The 18416-nt window shown below is 51.0% G+C and overlaps 1 protein-coding gene across 5 annotated transcripts in view; it reads left to right on the top strand.

The window, feature by feature from the left end:
• MICAL2 (microtubule associated monooxygenase, calponin and LIM domain containing 2) overlaps nucleotides 1-18416 on the top strand; it is a 226922-nt gene that overhangs the window by 20026 nt on the left and 188480 nt on the right. For 4 of the 5 annotated variants that reach the window (XM_060103822.1, XM_060103818.1, XM_060103820.1 and 1 more), the window contains exon 2: nucleotides 6980-7050. The gene's annotated coding sequence lies outside the window, so the exon portion shown is untranslated. Of the gene's footprint in view, nucleotides 1-6979; nucleotides 7051-8564; nucleotides 8692-18416 lie in introns of all 5 variants that reach the window. The other variant, XM_060103819.1, reaches the window with a different exon arrangement.

Raw genomic sequence — 18416 nt, forward strand, 5'->3', positions numbered from 1 at the left:
ATTCTTCACAGTTTTAGCCACGAAACTCAGCAAATGTTTATTGAATGATTTTCCTGGCTGATTTTTTTGCGGTACGCGGGCCTCTCACTGTTGCGGCCTCTCCCGTTGCGGAGCACAGGCTCCGGACGCGCAGGCTCAGCGGCCATGGCTCACGGGCCCAGCCGCTCCGCGGCATGTGGGATCTTCCCAGACTGGGGCACGAACCCGTGTCCCCTGCATCGGCAGGCGGACTCTCAACCACTGCGCCACCAGGGAAGCCCATTTCCTGGCTGATTTGATGGGAACCAGGAGCAGCAGGAAATGGGACCCCCTTGAGCACTCCATCCCGTTTCAGATGTCTAGCTGATCAGCTTGCCCATGGGTCCCTGCCAGTATACTGCATACCATTCCAATGCCAGGCAGTGCCGAGCAGCATGGTGCATCATTGCACCCAGCCAGGGAGGAGGGAAACCAAATCGTGCCCTGAGGGCAAACCAGCTAGTTCCTTTTAATTAATGTATTTATTTTTAAATTGCAGAGAATAAAGCTATGAAACGAATAAGAAAAGTAAGGGAAATACTTGCCTGGATAATCCCCCACGGCTGGGGCAGCTGCTGCCTGAACCCAGCTGCCGGAAAGCAAGCAAAAACTGTTAGCTGGCAGGGAGGCTCTGGGTGGCGTGTGGCATTGTGCAGTGTGTGTCCTGTGACGGTCAGTGGGTGAGGCTCCTCTGGAATGGCTTACTGAGCTGTCCCACACCTACGGGTGCAGCCGGGGCCCTGAGAAGGCTCCTCTTCTTAACATTACTGTAGTCAGGATGCTTTTCACATCATCTCAGATCATGGTTTCCAGTTTGTCTCCAGAAAACGTTGGAAGCTGCCGCTTCCTTCTCCAGCTGAGTCTCCTCTGGTACCAGCCGATGTCTGTGTCTGCACAGTCCTCACCCCCACTGGTTTATGTCTGTGCAGACCTTGGCATTGAGCTCCCGGGGCCTGTGGAAGAAGACAGCTGTGTGTGCTGGTTGGCGTGCTCAACCCACAGCTGGAGGCGAGGAGGAGGGGGAGGTGGCCAGTGCGGTTTTTAAAATTTTATTTATTTAATTTAATTTTTGGCTGCGTCGGGTCTTTGTTGCTGCGCGCGGGCTTTCTCTAGTTGCAGTGAGCAGGGGCTACTCTTCGTTGTGGTGCGCAGGCTTCTCATTGCGGTGGCTTCTCTTGTTGCAGAGCACAGGCTTCAGTAGCTGTGGCTCGCGGGCTTAGTTGCTCCGCGGCATGTGGGATCTTCCCGGACCAGGTCTCGAACCTGTGTGCCCTGCATCGGCAGGTGGGTTCTTAACCACTGCGCCACTAGGGAAGCCTGGCCAGTGTGTTTTGATTCTTTGTTTTTGCTACCAGGCCGGGGTTTGGGTTTTTGCTTTGGTTTTTCTAAATCTCTTTAAAACACATCTGAAAGTGGAGCTTCTTTCCCTGGAGGGAACTAAGAGGGTGCCGTTAGAAGGACTGGAGGAACAGGAACAGATTCTGTCTGGGTGCTGGCCCAGGAGGTGGCAAGAACATGATACAAAGTAAAGATAATATTGTTCAGCCCATGCTGTGTGTCAGGCACTGTAGTTGTACCTGCTGAGTCAGAATCTCTTGAGAAAAGTGACTGAGAAAAAACCAAAAACACCCCCCGTCCCCCCCCAAAATAAAGAAACTCTCCATGGGATTCTGACAGGCATATCCTGTGTAAAACCTACGGATACATGCCATCTTGTTAACATCACGCCAGAACTCTTGGAGATTGAAATAATTCATGTTCAGAGAAGGAAACATTCAAGATGCTGCCTGTCCTGTCAGTGCCTGGGAGGCTGTCTCTGGGTGGGGTGGGGCCGGTTGTGGATGAGGGGCTGTGGCACAGCCCACCTCCCTTGAGTGGCAGCAGATGCGCCTGGGCGTAGAGGAGGCCTCAGGCTCAGGGATCAGAGTGTGCTGGGGAGGCGGCATGACAAGTGCACCAGGCACCAGGCACTAGCAGCGTGACCTCAGCCAGTTAGTTGCTGAGCTCTCTGAGCCTCAGTCTCCTCACCTGGAAAGTGGGTTGGATAAGCATCCAGCTCCTAGGGCTGTGCTGAAGGTTAGATGAAAGGGTCATTTAAGGGCTCAGACAAGAGAATTCCTCTTCCCTCACCCGCCCTCTATAGAGTTGTTTCAAGGAGCTGCCCAGATGTTTTTCTGTATCACCGTGAAGCCAGTGGAAATCAACTGTCTCCTTCTTTCTCTCCTTGCCTTTTCCTATTGCTCATGGCCAGGGGGACCCGTATCTGAGGCTGGGTTCCCAGCCCAGGCCCGCAGGACTGGGCTATGTACTTTTTTTGGTTCCAGCATCTTCCTCTCCCAGGAAGGGCATTGGTCCAAGGGCTGTGGGTGGCTTCTCTCATCTCAGTTTGTGGAGTCGCCTTGCTGCCGTGTTTGCTTTTCCCTGGCTTCCTGGGTCTCCCTGAGAGTGTGCAGCGGGCTTTTCTTCCTGGGCGGGATTTAGTGATGATAAAGCAGCCAATTGTTGACTGCTGCTGTTAGTGGGGACTCTTTGGGTTTCAAATGATAGGAACCCAACTTGAATGAGCTTAAGCAAAAATGGGATACCTTGGGGGCTTCCCTGGTGGCGCAGTGGTTGAGAGTCCGCCTACCGATGCAGGGGACACGGGTTCGTGCCCCGGTCCAGGAAGATCCCACATGCCGCGGAGCGGCTGAGCCCGTGAGCCATGGCTGCTGAGCCTGCGCGTCCGGAGCCTGTGCTCCACAACGGGAGAGGCCACAACAGTGAGAGGCCCATGTAGTTGCCCCCCGCCAAAAAAATGGGATACCTCAGAAGGTTCTAGGGGAGGTACAGAGACTAAAAGGAGGCACTGCAGAATCCAGCCCCAGAAAGAGAACACCCAGAAAGGTGACCTCCAGCATCCCTGGACCAGCATCCCCTACCTAGTCAATGGATACGGGCAGCTCCCAGCTGACCCCACACAGCCCTGTACCTGACCCAAGAGGATCAGGCCTTCCCCAGGAGTTTTCAGATTGGAACTTGACCCAGCTTCGTGCACATGCACACCCTTTGTACCTAAGAATGTGGCTGAGGAGGAAGGATACTCTGATGAACCTATCTTGAGTCCCATGCCTACCTTTTAGGCTGGTGAGTGAGGGATGGGGTGGAACCTGTTATTGGAACAAAGGGAGAAGGATGCTAGTAATATTAATAATTAAGCAGAAGGTGAATATTTTTAATTTTAAAAAAGGAATTTTATTTAGTTTTTGGCTGCATTGGGTCTTCTGCACATGGGCTTTCTCTAGTTGCGGTGAGCAGAGGCTGCTCTTCGTTGCAGTGCATGGGCTTCTCATTGCGGTGGCTTCTCTTGTTGCGGAGCATGGGCTCTAGGCACACGGGCTTCAGTAGTTGTGGCACGTGGGCTCAGTAGTTGTGGCACGTGAGCTCTAGAGCGCAGGCTCAGTAGTTGTGGTGCATGGGCTTAGTTGCTCCGTGGCATGTGGGATCTTCCCGGACCAGGGCTCGAACCCGTGTCCCCTGCATTGGCAGGTAGATTCTTAACCACTGTGCCACCAGGGAAGTCCTCTAGAGATGAATTTTTTTTTTTTTTTTTTTTTTTTTCTTTTTGCGGTATGCGGGCCTCTCACTGTTGTGGCCTCTCCGGTTGCGGAGCACAGGCTCCGGACGCGCAGGCCCAGCGGCCATGGCTCACGGGCCCAGCCGCTCCGCGGCATATGGGATCCTCCCAGACCGGGGCACGAACCCGCGTCCCCTGCATCGGCAGGCGGACTCCCAACCACTGCGCCACCAGGGAGGCCCTAGAGATGAATTTTTATTGAGTGCTTACTTTGAAGTAAAAGTTATTCTAAGCTCTTTACTTTTTTTTTACTTTTACCTCATTTAATCTTTACAATCAATCCTATTTTATACACCAGGAAGCTGTGGCACAGACAGTTTAAGCACTTTGCCTAAGGTCACATAGCTAGCTAGTAGGAGAGTGGGGATTGAACCCAAGCAGATTACTCCCAGTGTGCTCCTAACCGCCCACTCTGATGCAGACGGTACAGCAGATGCCATCTCCTGAGCACTTACTCTAAACTAAACAGCGGGCTGTCCTTTACAGCATTATCTCATTTCATCTTCAGAACAGCCCTGTGGACTAACATTATCCCCATTTTTAGATAAGAAACAGGCCCACAGAGATTATGTGACTTGCCTGGGGCCACCTGACTAATTTAAAGTGACAGAGCCGTGACAGGATTCCAAGGTTTGCCTGATTCTGGGGCCTGTGCTGGTGAACACTCTGCTGGGTAGCCTTTGTATTCAGACATTCCTCTTGCTCTCTCGGGTGCTCCCCTGGCACCTGGGATGAAGAGCGGTCCTGGTTCAGCACCTGAGCCTTCATCCTCTGTGCTGAGGGCTGGGCGTGGAGAGCTCTGCTTGGCACACACGGCTGAGGGGCTGGCTTTGTGGTTCTGAGCTGGATTTGGTGTGTCTCACACTAACTCATGCCTAACGCTTCTTGAACAAGCTCTCAGTGCATCTAAGCTCTGGATTTCTTCATTCCACCATTCAACAAATACTGATGGAGTGCCTAGTGGGTGCCAGGCCCTGTTCCAAAGGCTTGGGGTTCCTCAGTGAGTCTCTGACTCTATGGAAGTAGGAAGGTCCCCAGAGTTCCTCTCACATCCCTCGGGATCCATGAGGTCACTCAAGCTCACAGGAAACCTTTCCTGCACCACCTAAGTCGGGCCCACAGGGACCTGGAGACCTCATACGTCTTTGCTTGGGATTGGCATGATGGCAGATCTGAGAGCAAAGATTGTTTCCTCTTTCCGATTGACGACAGAGGGCAGCGTGACAGGGAGCAAGCGTGGGCATGGATCCCGGCCAGCTCCGCCGTGAGTCCCAGGCTGCTGTGGTCAGTATGGATGGAGGCTGGGCCGTGCCTCAGTTCTGCCCCCTGTGACGTGGCTGTACTACCTGCCTCACTGGGTTGCTGGGAGGATTATCTGGGATAACATGTGCTAACCACCTGTCATAATGCCTGCATGCGGGTTAATCCCTCTCCCTCCTTTTAACAGTAGGCTAGCTTCGTAGGTGTCTCTAAAAGTCAGGGCCTGTGGATGGGGGCAGTTAGAAGGGGTCCTTGGTGAGGATATCACCAATTAGTTCAAGCTCCTCATTTTGCAGTTGAGGAAACTGAGGCCCCTCGAGGGGAAGGAAGGTGCTTGGCCTTAGGACCTTCTGGTTTAGTGGAGTTAAAGGGAGCTTGAAGCATGTTTGGCTGTAGGTCAGATGGAGGGTACAGGTTGGCCCTTGGAGTGGCTGGATCGCAACGTGTGCCCAGGCCTATGTGGGAACCTGACTGGTGGTTAGCCCTTGTAGACTGGTCCCGAAATGCCCACCTCCATCCAACAATGCGACAGCCCAGGCAGAACCTCAGAGAGCCCCTGTTCCCTGCTGTTGGTCTCAGTAACATCCCAGGGTTGGTAGGGGCTTCCGTTCCTGACATCTCGGGAGCAGGGGTGGCCCCTGGTTCTCATACCTGGCCAGACCGATAGCGGAATTCTGCACCAGAATGTCCAGCTCCCCGACCCACTGCACCCAGAAGCTTCCCTTGAAAAGCAGGGAGGCAGATGGGTGGAGACCTCCTGGCTCTCTGACTTCTGGCTGAAAGCAGCAGCACAGAGCCTCTAGCTCAGGCTGATAGAATGTGACCGAGGCAGGCCAGCCTGTTGGTCAGCTGCCACGGGCTGGAGAGGTATGGCTTGCTAATGATGATGGGGATGGAGATGACTGCAGCTTCCGCCCAGGTGGCTGCCGTGGGGCGTGCGGGCCCATCGCAGCGGTGCTGGGACACCTCTCACCTCAGCATGGTGGGAGAGACCGTGAGCACTGGGTCAGCCAGGCCTGGGCTTGAGTCCTGCCACTCCCTTGACAAGTGCCTTCTGCCCTCTAAGCCCCTATTCCTGTCTGTGAGGAATATTCCTGTCTGAGACAAAGCATGTCTGGTCGCTAACAGTGCTAACAGTGCTCGTTCCATGCATGGCCAGTGCTCAGTAAATAGTTGCTTTTCTCCCATTAATAGTCTGAGGATTCTGAACAGTGAGTCCCAGCTCCTAGGCTCTAAATGCAGCCTTCTGTGTACTAGAGAGAATATGTACGTGTTTCTGTGGGCAAGTAGCCCTACCACCTTGCCGAGCAAAGTGAGCGTATGACCACGGAGTATGGCGATTGCCTCTTGGCGATCTCAAATCTTACATGTCTTTTTCTTTTTTTTTTTGCTTCTTACATGTCTTAATTTTTGTCCTTTTGAGGCCACCTTTTAGAAAATTGGGATTGTGAAAGTAAATCCTTAAAATTTTTGTAACTCCAGGCTCCAGTTTCCAAACAAGTGTAGAAGCATTTTCTGCAGAAGTGGGATGTAACCAAATCACTAGGGTGGTCATTGGAAACCAAAATCATAATTTGTTTAGGAAACTCAGCCATGATCAGATAGTCCACACTTATGACTTCCTAGTTTATTCAGCATTTTGGACCTTTCCACCTTGGAAATACGACAAATTTTACATTGGTGACTTGTTACCAAGTTTTTACACCAGCTTGATTTTACTTTCCTCATGTCCTAAGCTTAGAAATTCTGGCTTAAAAATTTTATTTTTACTGGAGCAACTAATGAAGCGTTCTTTTCCAGATCCATCTTACTTTCTCTGCAAGCCTTTGTGTAGAGGTGTGATAAGCCTTAGGGTACACAGCCAGTGGCAGACAAAGGAATGTGTTTAACCGTCTCATAATTCCTTTCTTCACAAGAAAAACTTGAAGCACGAGGAGACATTCTCTGTCCATTTCCTCTTGTTGGGTAAAGTGTTGCTACGGGACAAAGTGCACAGCATGTGGAACCTCTTGGTGGGGAGAAGAGAGGAGGCTGTAATGTAAGATAATCTACTTGACATTCCTTGTTGGGCTTTTGTTTTTAAAGGAATATGGCAACCTGTGCATGGCTTGCCCTGGGAGGAGCTGACTTCAGTCATCGCGATGCCTAAGAATCAAGTAAGTAAGTCACAGTGGTAGATCTCTTTTCTGCCATTGAGTCGCTCCTGGGGGGCTGGCTTCAGGCCTTGGAAAGGATACGGGTGCTTGCACTCTTCCTTCAAGCCCGAGTGAATGTGACCCCTATGAAGAAACAGTGGCTGGTGAAAGCCCTCTGTCTTTGCCTACCACCTCCAAGGCCGCACAGCCCTCCCACGCTGTCAGAGAAGGAAGTGTGGCAGGGATTGAGACTGAGATGTGTTTGGGCTCAGTGGGCTTTGAGTGGATGGAATCTCTGTCCCTCTTCCCCTAAGTAAGACCAGCAGCTCAGCTGTCCTGACTCCACTCCCAGCTCTGATGCTGTTTCCATGTCCTGCTGGTCCAGGTCTGTGCCAAGACAGGAAGCTGGCCGGTTAGCTTCTTCAGGGAGTGACTTCCCAGCATGGTAGACCATTTGTCCAAGAGTTGCAAATATGATCACAGCATCTTCCTCTGCTTGGGTTCCATTGTAAGGAGAGCAAACCTGTTCGTATCTTTCCATAAATTCAGCAGGTGCATGGAGGCATAGGGTCTGGAAGACTCCGTGTAGGTGAAACATCAATGACTTGTATGGCACCATCACCCTCATGAACTATGTAGGAGCCTTCCCACTGCTCTGCTGGCCCTACTCTGTCCCCTTGCTCTGTCCTCATCAATGCTGCCAGAGACCTTCCTCAAAGACATGTCTGCCTGTTACTCTCCCACTGGCCTTCAAGGGCCCCTCCAGTGACTTTCCAGACCATTTGTCCAAGAGGTGAAAGTTTCCTCTCCTTTCCACCCCAGCTCCTGTCCCACAACTCCCGGAACAGATCTCCACATCCAGGACACGTGTTCCCTCTGAGAAGCTTCCCTCACTCTCCCAGCAAAGTTGGGGCCTCCTCCTCTCCACTCCCCTAGCGCTTTGTTCAGATCTCAGGTGTGTCACTGGCTGAGTCGAGTTTTGTCCACTTGTCCGTCTCCCCCACCAGCTGTGGAAGCCTGGAAGGCAAGGATCCGTCTTCCAACCTTCCTGTCTGAGCTGGGCAGCGCCAGGGCTGGGCACATGGCAGGGGAGCAACACTGTTTGTTGGCTCAAGGAGTTCAAGCCCTGAGGTTTCTTCAGGGCTTTATGGCTCACGAAGTCTTATCTTCTGTCTTGTGGGGGCCTCGTACCTGGGGAGGGGTAGTCAAGTCATCCCCATTTATTTTACAGACATGGAGGCTGAGGTCTGAGCTCTCAGACTATAGGCTGTTAAGGTCCAAGGCCCACATCTCCTGTGAACCAGGCTAGTCTGGTTTCTATAACCAAATTTTATCATTAGAGAGAACCCAAGAGGTTATTTAGAGCAAACGCCTCATTACCTGATAGGGAAACTGAGGCCTGGCCTGAGGATATTTTCTCAAGGTTGTGTGACCCACTGCTGTCCAGTGGAGATTTGGAAGGCAGGTCCTAGATTTCCAGTCTAACTTTCTTTCCACGCCCCTTCTCTCCTCCTTTGCCTCCCTTCTGTATACAGCCATCAGAGAACATTTGGAGACCATCTGTCTGCATTTACAGGAGGGTGAAGAACTTACAGAATGCCCTGAGTCAGAGGGAAGGTAGACACGAATAAAACTGACCCTGCCTCAGGAGCTTCCCTGGAGGTGTGAGACCAGGGGTGGGTGGTGGCTGGGGGCTGCAGAGCCCAGTGGAGGGGGGAAGGAGGGGAGGGTGAGGCTAGGGCAGGGTACAGGCCCCAGAGGAAGGGCAGCCGGCAGGCATGGCTGGGGATTCAGAGGCTGGCCTCGTGGGCACTGAGGATCCACGGTGGAGGGGGGCTGGAGAGGGTGATGAGTCCATGTTGAGATGCTGAGCAGCAGCATGAGAAGGGGTTGGCAGGGTCTAGGGGAAAGCTGCTTTAGTAGTTTTGGTTCTTAGTGTCTGGGCAAAGAGGTCCTGATCAGCCAGCCTGCTGTGGCCTGAGAATCCCACCCGTTTCCTGGAGAAACACAGAAAGTGGAGTGCATACATAGAGGAGGGTTGAACGATAGACAATTCCATCATTGTCTGAAATGTGTATGGGGAGGGAAGTGTGTGCATTTCTGGCCGGCTCACCTCTATTGTGCTCAAATGAATTTTGTTTTGTTTCTGATTGACCACACTTCCAGTTGCTCTTTTCCCCCATCTCAGTCTTAGGGCTCTCCTGAAACATTCATTCCGTCCAGACATGATACAGGACCAGGTTGGTCCTGCTCTTTCCAGTTTCACCCTGCCTCTTCTTGCAACTTCCTGGACACACAGACCGGGAGCCTGGTACTGACTGCAGGCTGCATCTCCACTGGCAGGTTGAAACATACACTTTGCCCAAATTACAGAGAATGTGATGTTTGCCAAATAGGTACCTTGACCTTAAGTTGTTTTCCAAGACATGACCAGGTTATAAACTTCGGCAGGGAAAGTGTGCAGTATCACATCATTATTGTTTACACCTTTGGCTTACATTACAGTCTACATTTCATCAAGATCAGTTCATCTTCATAATAAGTAAATCTTCATTTACTCCCATTTCACAGATGAGGAATTTGACTTAGGCTGTGACCTGCCCAGGGTTAATGTAGCTGTCTATGGGCTGAGATGGGCCACAGCCCAGGCCTCCTGTTTATAAATTCTCTCATCTTTATACCCTACTAAGCTTCACCCATGTGCAAATTTCTGAAGGGCCAAGGACATAAGAGGAACTCAATAAATGTTTGTTGAATGAGAGAACTTTGGCTATTTTTTCCCTTTTTTTGGGGGGTGGGGTGGGGTCACCCTTACCCACGAATGGATCCTCTTTGGCAGCAAAGGGAACACTACCCTGTGAAGTATTTGAATTTCTTTCCACGATAAGGAACCAGTGAGTTCTCTTCTCACCCAACCTCACCTCCGGGAACTGGGTCACGCACACTGAATAATTAATTCCTTGAGTCTTTAACTCCTCCTGATGCTGAGATGATCTGACCAACATTGGTCTTGAAAGGTCCCTGGCAGAGACAGATCCTATTGTTTGTCATCATACACCTTCAGATGACCCATCTAATTGCTCACAGGGAATACTTTTGGCCTAATCAGGTCAGACTTCCAGCAGCTTAATTCAATTCCCTCCTGCCACTCATCCCCCTAGACCAAAGGAGAGAGATCTTTGTGGGTTATCTTAGGTATTTAGGGTTCTGTAGGGACAGGAAGGCCCACCTCTCCTTTCTCACTCCCCCTCTGAACTCCTTAAGATTTTGTGGCAAGGGCTGGAGAAAGAGCAGCAGACCATGTCAGGTTGGCAAGGAATGCATGGGGCTGGGGAGGCAGTTATCAAAATATCTGCTGGGCCTGCTCTTTCCCTGAGTGACACTTGGGTCATGTTGCTTAGAGTCTGCAGGGGATCCAGCTGGCCTCATTAGAGCAACCTAATTAGATCTCGAGGTCAGCAGAGTAGAGTGGAAAAAAGAGTGGGCTGAGGTCAAAAGACCCACGATCTGGTGCTGGTTGTTCACAGCTCTTCAGCATGGCCATGGGCCAGTTGCAGAACTCCACCTGCCCTCAGATTTCTTATTAAGGAAATAAGGGAGGTACAGAGGGTTGTGGCATCTTAAAGGGGCCTCCTAGACTCCCAGTGCCCACTCTGCCTGTCCTCGTGATAAGCACCGTCTTCTCCTCCAGGTCGCCCGCCTCCTCTGCCTGCTTCTGTAGGCATTTTCTCCTGGACTTTGTAGCGTTGCCTCTCCCCTGCCCCACCCCAAGATATGCCAGAGTGCAGATAAAAACTGCCTGTTGCTGCCCTAGTCTCCTGCCAAGCAGCCTGGAAAAAAATGTCTAATGATTTGAAAGTGCATTGGGGACCTAGGAGGTACAGGTTGGTATACGAGGGGGTTGGAATTAACCTGTGAGTGGAAAGAAACCAGCCCAGGTTATTAGGGGTTGTTGGGATATCCAGGATCTTCATGTCCTGAGGTGCCTGGACTCTGTCCAGTTGTTTAACCAAAGGGTACTAGATATGTTCTTAAACACATGGCACCAAGTTTATCATCTTCTTCCCTGGCCAGGCTCTGTGGTCAGGGGTGACCAGACACTCTGGAGCAATAGTGGTTGTGGTGTTGGTGGAAAGCTGCTCAGGGGGAGCTAAGAGATGTCTCAGATAAACAACTAACACACAAAGGGCAAGGGTTGAGGAGGGTGGATCTGTCTCTAAGACTGATGATCTTTGGGCGTGAAAGCTGGAAAGAGCCTACAGATCATCTGATCTATTTTTCCAATTTTATGGGTAAAGAAACCAAAGTCCAGAGACGTGACTTAACCAGACCCATAAAGCAAGCTAGAGGTGAAACCCGAGATGCAAGCCAGGTCTCCTGACTCCCAGCCTTGGAATCACAAACCGGATACAAAGTGGCTATTTCCCCAGTGCCATATTGCCTCCTCTCATGGGTTCAGCCACTGCCCTTTCAACTCCTCTCCTTGACCCTGGGCTTGATTGTCCAAGGTGTTATCAGGGCCCACAATACCCTCCTTGTTTATCGAGGCCTCATAAAACCTGGGTGTGACATCACCTCGAGGTTGAGACTTCTCTCACATGTGGGCTGTTTGACTTGTACTTAGGGATTTAACACTGTTGGGTCAGCAGTATTCTGTTTTATGGTGTGGCTTGGGGTGAAAGATTAATGCAAGACAGGAAATGAAGGATCTGATGGCCCAGCCTCAGCAATAGTGGACTCTTGCGGGTTTATCATTCAGACAGAAATCAGCTTTGTTGCTAATCATGCCTCTTTCTGAGACTCTGGAGCTGAGGGCATGAATCAAGTGCAGCCTACACCATCCCTTGCTCTGAGAGGGGGCGCTTTGGGTTAGAGGCTGTCCGCCCCATCACTGTGTTGCTGGCACGGAAACCAGAACAGAAGCCATTGGCTTTTTTCTAGAGGGCTCCATTTGGCTCAGCACTTCCTGCTGAGCTCAAGGAAATGTATTGTGAGCTCTTTCCATTGAGCAGGCGCTGGGTTTACATATTTTACCTTGTTTTTCCTCACTGTGGCCCTCTGAGAGGTGAGCATGGCTGTTTGTTGTATCGAGGAGAAAATGGGCAGATACAGGTTAAACAACTAGCCCACATCCCACAGGGGCCAGGGCTCAGATGCAGGGGGTCTGATCTTAAAGCCTTTCCTCGCTCCACATTTCACACGGGCTCTCTTTGCATGGAGAAGGGAGAGCTGGGCCAAGTGGGCGGGGCATTGATTGAGGCATCAAGCATTTATGATGGGACTTCTGAGTGCCAGGCTCTGAGCTTGGTTGTGGGGATGCAAAGGTGAGTAAGACCTGGTCCCTTTATTCCCAGGAGTTCATGGCCTGACCTGGTGGCAGGACAGATGTGTATAGAGTCACAGCCACTGCTCTAAGCAGTGTCATAATGAGTCACACACCAAGTCCTCTGAAAGCACTGAGAAGAGAGCAATGCACAGGGAAACTGGCACCAAGCATGTGCTCTGGGACTCTGGTATTGAGGGGTAAGTAGGAGATTGCCAGGCAGAGAAGGAGGCAGAGAGTTGTCCAAGTGAAAGATGTGGCGGTATGAAGGCTTGATTTGGCACTTGGAAGTGAGGAGGAGTCATGGGCATATTTTCTCAGCTGACGTAGAAGGAGTGGAACTTTCAGTTGGGAGATAAGCCTGGGGGAGGAGGGGTTTGGGACCAGACTGTTAAGGGCTTTGTAAAACACTTGCTAATTATGTGAGAGTCGTTGAAAGAAATATCAGACCAGCAGAGATTCTCCAGATATGAATTCTCCAGGCGTCTGAAGTACCTTTCCCTGTAGAAATGTTTGTGGGATTTGTGTTCAGACAGTTTGTGTCCATTTTCTACATTTTGTGTCTCACGAACCAGTAGAGGTGTTGATTGATGGCGCTAGGGCATCGGGGTGTGATGGGCCACACTGACGGTTCATATTTAAAATGTCTCAGATTCCTCTTGCCAAATACGCTGATAGCAGACGCCCTTGTGAGTTCTTGTGCAGCCTGTCTCTCCAGGGATTGTTTTGCCTTCCAGACAAACCCACACAATAATTCTGCAGCAGCTGGGGGTGTGGGGTGAGAAGGCTACTTAAAGATCAACGAAAATATATTGCTGTTTTTAAGGACAATATTTACAAGGCAAAAGTATCTAGGAAGTGGATCATTTGCCCTGAGGGTGAGCCAGAATCTTTAAAAAATCCCAACCCTTGGGCTTCCCTGGTGGCGCAGTGGTTGAGAGTCCGCCTGCTGATGCAGGGGACGCGGGTTCGTGCCCCGGTCCGGGAAGATCCCACGTGCCGCGGAGCGGCTAGACCTGTGAGCCATGGCCGCTGAGCCTGCGCGTCCGGAGCCTGTGCTCCGCAACGGGAGAGGCCACAGCAGTGAGAGGCCCGCGTACTGCAAAAAAAAAAAAAAAAAAAAAAAAAAAAAAAAAAAATCCCAACCCTTTAGAGTGAGAAGGGTCTTGGGGAAGAAAGAGAGAGAGCCTTTCGGGAACTCGTGCCTCTCTCCTCTCTAATGAACTCCTTGCCGAGGTCTGCCCCAGGAAACCTATTCTGGAAGCAGAACTTTGAGCCTGACGTACCCTTCATGGAGGGGAGGGCAGCAGAAACCCAGAGAGAGATCTGGAGTCCAGGTCTTCCTGGTCTCGTATCACAGTCCATCTTTCGTGGCCCTCTGGGTTTCGTTTCTTTACAAGGAAAGAGAAAATCCTTTCTGGGATGGTGGCTGCTTTAGTGAATGTGTTTTTCAGAACATAAGCCCAAACACCTAGAGAAGTGTCCAGCGCCTTCATTCAGCCAACCCAAATGTCTTACATCGGGATGGCAGGAGACTGTCTTCCGAACCTTGACAGAAAATTCACTGGCTCGGTCACATCTTCTGTGGTCCTGCCTGGGGCTGCTCTCTGTCGGGGTGTGGGTCAGGGAGGGGCGTTTTGACCCACTGAGTGAGGAATGGCCAAGGCAGTCGCTGGTCCTGGAGTGCTTGTCTCAGCATCTCTGAGCTCACAGGAACGTGGCCTTTGAGTGTCACCTGGAGAGCCAGGTGTCCCTCCCCTCAGAGCTCTGCGGCCCCCCTCACACAGGCTCACATCACCCTCCAGGTCAGCCTTTGTTGTTGGTAACGGCCGTTACCAACAAAGCACAACCTGTCAAGCTAATCATCTCCTCAGAAGTGGGGTCAGCAGCTGAGTGTATTTTAGGGACTGATTCTGCCCTAATCAGAGAGGCCTTTCTGTATTTACTGTCTGAAGCCTTGCATGGTTTTAAAGAGCTTTTGTGAAAACAGTTCATAGGAGACTTCGGTTCTTCTGCATAGTAAGGATGTGGCCCAAACAGTCTATCTCTCTCCCTTCTGCTCAGACACCTGAACCAGCCCCCTGGTAACGGCACATTTGATGTGGGCACAGAGCCCCTTGGGCGGGTCCGGTGAAGGGAAGACAGCATTGCTCAGGGCTGTCTCGTCCTGTCAGTCTCTGGCCTGCTCACCCCCCAGAGGCTGCATCTGAGAACCATTAAGCTGTGTTCACTTAGCGCATTGCCTGGCACAAGGTAATTGGTATCTGTGGGATGAATATAGGAACAAATACATGACCAGCAAGTAAACCCTCCCGTTTTCCAGCAGAAGCAAAAAGGACTGAATATCTCTCAGGCTGAGTTGCCCGAGTGCTGTCCACGATCCAGCACGCACTCCAGGAAAGATCCCTCTGGTCCTGGGCACAAAAGGAATGATAGACTCTCCTATCTCCTGGTTTGGGCCTGGAGGGAGGGCCAGAAGAACTTTCATCCACATCCAGAAATCCCCCCACTCAAGACTATGAGTCCTATTTTCAAGGCTTAAAACAAGCCTAACATACAAACAAAGAACAGTAACAGCAACAAAGCATGGGAATGTGGGCCCCAGCGAAAGCAAGGGAGAGTCCATCCTGCTGGCTACCCCAGCTTGCCCAGCCCATCCCTGCTTGGCTGAGCATCCCATGCTTGGACACATCTCCCAGGAGCCTCCCGATGCTTATCCTTGTTTTGTCAGACTGCTTTTCTGCAGCACAGGGCTTTTCACATTTAAATCACAGATCCCAGCTTCCCAAGTGTGTTGACATGTCAGTAGGTTTCGAACAGCCCATTAGGCTTTTCTGACTCAGGCAGGGCTCACCTGCCCATGCATGTGCACACACCTGCTCGTAAAGGTTGAATGCAGTTGATGGGCCATTGTGTGGAGACTGGGGTAATGGGTGTGGCCAGCTGAACTGCCGGCTGGGTGGACACCTCACTGGAAGAAACAGGCAAGCATCTCCCCTTCCCCTGCCCCGGGCACACCTGCACAGAGGCCAGCTGACCTCCAAGATCCAGGGAGGTATTATTTACATTGCTAATAACATTAATGATAATATAAACAACAAAGCATGTATAATTGCATATCAGGAAATTAATCCTGAAATTAAAGGTCTATAATTCAAATGCAAAATGTTTTAAGTCTTTTAAGTGAACTCTAAAGGTGGTACAGTGAGAGCTGTTCCATTCCTCCTGAAATAAATTTTTACCGGTAAACGTTCATTCATTCAACAAACATGTGCTAATTACCTACTAGGAGCAGACACCACACTGGCACCAAAATTACAAAGGTAAAAATCAGTAGACAGGGCTTCCCTGGTGGCGCAGTGGTTGAGAGTCCGCCTGCCGATGCAGGGGACATGGGTTCGTGCCCCGGTCCGGGAAGATCCCACATGCCGCGGAGCGACTGAGCCCGTGAGCCATGGCCGCTGAGCCTGCGCGTCCGGAGCCTGTGCTCCGCAACGGGAGAGGCCACAACAGTGAGAGGCCCACGTACCGCAAAAAAAAAAAAAAAAAAAAAAAATCAGTAGACAATTCGTTAATGGGTGAATTCGTCCAAAGGGACTTAATACAAAAAGTTGAATTATTTGATTAAATATTGATTGAATGCCAACTGCATATTTAGAACTGAGCTGAATATTCTGGGAAATAGAAAAGAAACAAAAGACACGGGCCTTTTCCTTAAGAAGTTTATACATTATATTGTCCGGACAAGCATAATGCACAAAACTGTGTTGGGTTCAAGGCTAAACGAAGTGCCAAATGGCCGGTTCTGTGTCTCATATGACCCCGTGTGTGTTATAACCGTCTGTCTCTAGGAATTACTAGATGGTAATTCTCAGAAGCTGGGGAGACAGAGCTTGTTCCCCTGGTATCCAGAGTGCCTAGTAGTTTCCCCCTTGGACCTCAGGCTGCAGAGATTCTGTGTGGGAGTAGGCCCAGGAAGCTGTATTTTTGGACACTTCCTAGTGAATCGTGTGGTGTAGAACCAGGTTTGGTGACCTCTGGCACAGACTCTGAGAGTAAGAAGAGTGCATGTGAAAGAAGGGTCAGTACGGGATGGGGAAGCTTTTGTGTCTGAAAACTCCAGCTCATCCCTTAAGATCCAGCTCTGGCGCCGCTGCTTCTGTGAGCCTCTCTCCAGGCTGTGCGTCACTCCATCTCCCATCTCTGTGTCCACACATCTTGGTACCCACCTCTACTGCAGCTCTTACCTGTAAGTATTTAAAATTGATTCCCTGAATAGACTGTGATGCCAGCACATAGTAGGTCTTCAATTAGTACTCCAGGGCCTGACTTTGCTTCAGAGGATGGGTAAGATTTGAGCAGGGATGGGAGGAGGAAGGCAGAGACCAGATATGGAGCATTAAATGGGCCAGTCTGTCTGATGCAGCCACAGGGGAGCCCTAAGACCTTTGGGAATTGAGCCTAACAAGGAAATGGGGGCTGCATGGAGGGGGCTGACGAGCCCATCATGGGAGTTGGGACTTACACAGTGGGGCTTAGGGAGCCCTGAGGGCTTTATGAACAGTGTGGGGTGGTGCAGACAAGACGGGAAGGGGAAGACATGAACTGGAGACTAGTTAGGAGGCTCCCATGGTCATTGTGGTGGTCAGAGAGAAAGGGCAGTCACAGTTCACACCACCACACAGCCTAAATTTTGTGGCTGCTCTTGATTGGATTTTACCAAGAAGCAGTGGTTATTGAACATCTGCCATTGCCAGAGGCACAGGTGCCAGGCCCTGGATATGCAACATCTGGCATCAGAGAGCTCACGGTCCAGTGAGGCAGGCAGACCCAAAAGTAGTTCATGCAATAGTCTGTATGCAACCATCACTGGAACCTCCACGGAGTACAGTGTAGGAGAAGGGGGTGTGGGGAGACCAAGGTAAGACTTCAAAGAAGAGATGCAGCCAAGGATACTGCCTAGCCTGGCGTCACTGAGTTTCATCCTCATGTAACCCAGTGGGGTCAGGACTGTTATTATCTCCATTTTATGGATGAGGAAACTGAGGTTCAAAGAAGTTAGGTGACTCATCCAGGCTCACACACCTAGTAAGTGGTGGGTCAGGTTTGTAACAAGTCTGCCTGACTCCAGAGCCCACACTGGGACCCCTGACACTCTGCTGCCTTTGATGTTTCAGCCCTAAAGCCGACTGGGTTTTTACCAAGTGAGCGGAGTCCGGATGGGCCTTCTAGATGGAGGGACCAGCATAAGCAAAGGCACAGGGAGGGAGGCCTGGAAGAGTTCAGTTTGTGAGGGAGCTACAGATGCAGATGGCTCAGTAGGTCTGGACGTGGGGTCAGGGAAATGGTGAGGTGGCAGGCTGGAGAGCAGGCAAGGGGCGAATCAGGAAGGTGGGTTTTGTCTTGCTCTGCTGAGATGTTTGGCTCTCACCCTGAAGATGCTCAGGGAGCTGCTGAAGGATTTGAAACAGGAACAGAACCTGACCAAGTGTGCATTTCTGGTGGAAAGATCTCTCTGGCAGCAGCTCAAGAGAGAGGCTGGTGGACTGGAGGGAGCAAGCAGGAAGGGCATTTATGAGGAGGTTTTGAGAGTTAAATGAGAGGGGAGGCTGGATGGGAGGCAGTGACTGGGGCTATTGCAGAGGCAGCGCTCGGTGACTGGCTGGCTCCTCAAGGTGAGGGAAAGGGGGCAGAGAAGGTGACTCCAGGGGTGTGGCGTGAGAGTCTGGATACGGATGGTGCTGTTTGCTGAGGCTGGGGATGCCAGGGAGGTAAAGGCGGAAGGTAAACTGACCACATGTGAGGTCTCTGCAAGACAGTCAGGGGAAGAGTGCAATTGGCAGTTGAATACAGGTCTGGAAAGCAGCTGGAGGTTCACGACAGAGGGATAGCTTGATGGGTCATTGGGATGTAGATATTGGTTGATCTGTGGGCGTGTTGAGGTCCTTGAAAACGGGAGGAGTGTGAAGATCAGAATCTGGGGAAATTTCAGGGACATTCAGAGAGAGATGTGTCTGCACAGACTGAAGATGGGAGAGACCATGGGCAAGATAAGATCCAATAA

This window comes from Mesoplodon densirostris, chromosome 7 (genome assembly GCF_025265405.1).
Source record: "Mesoplodon densirostris isolate mMesDen1 chromosome 7, mMesDen1 primary haplotype, whole genome shotgun sequence".
NCBI classification, from domain to species: domain Eukaryota; kingdom Metazoa; phylum Chordata; class Mammalia; order Artiodactyla; family Ziphiidae; genus Mesoplodon; species Mesoplodon densirostris.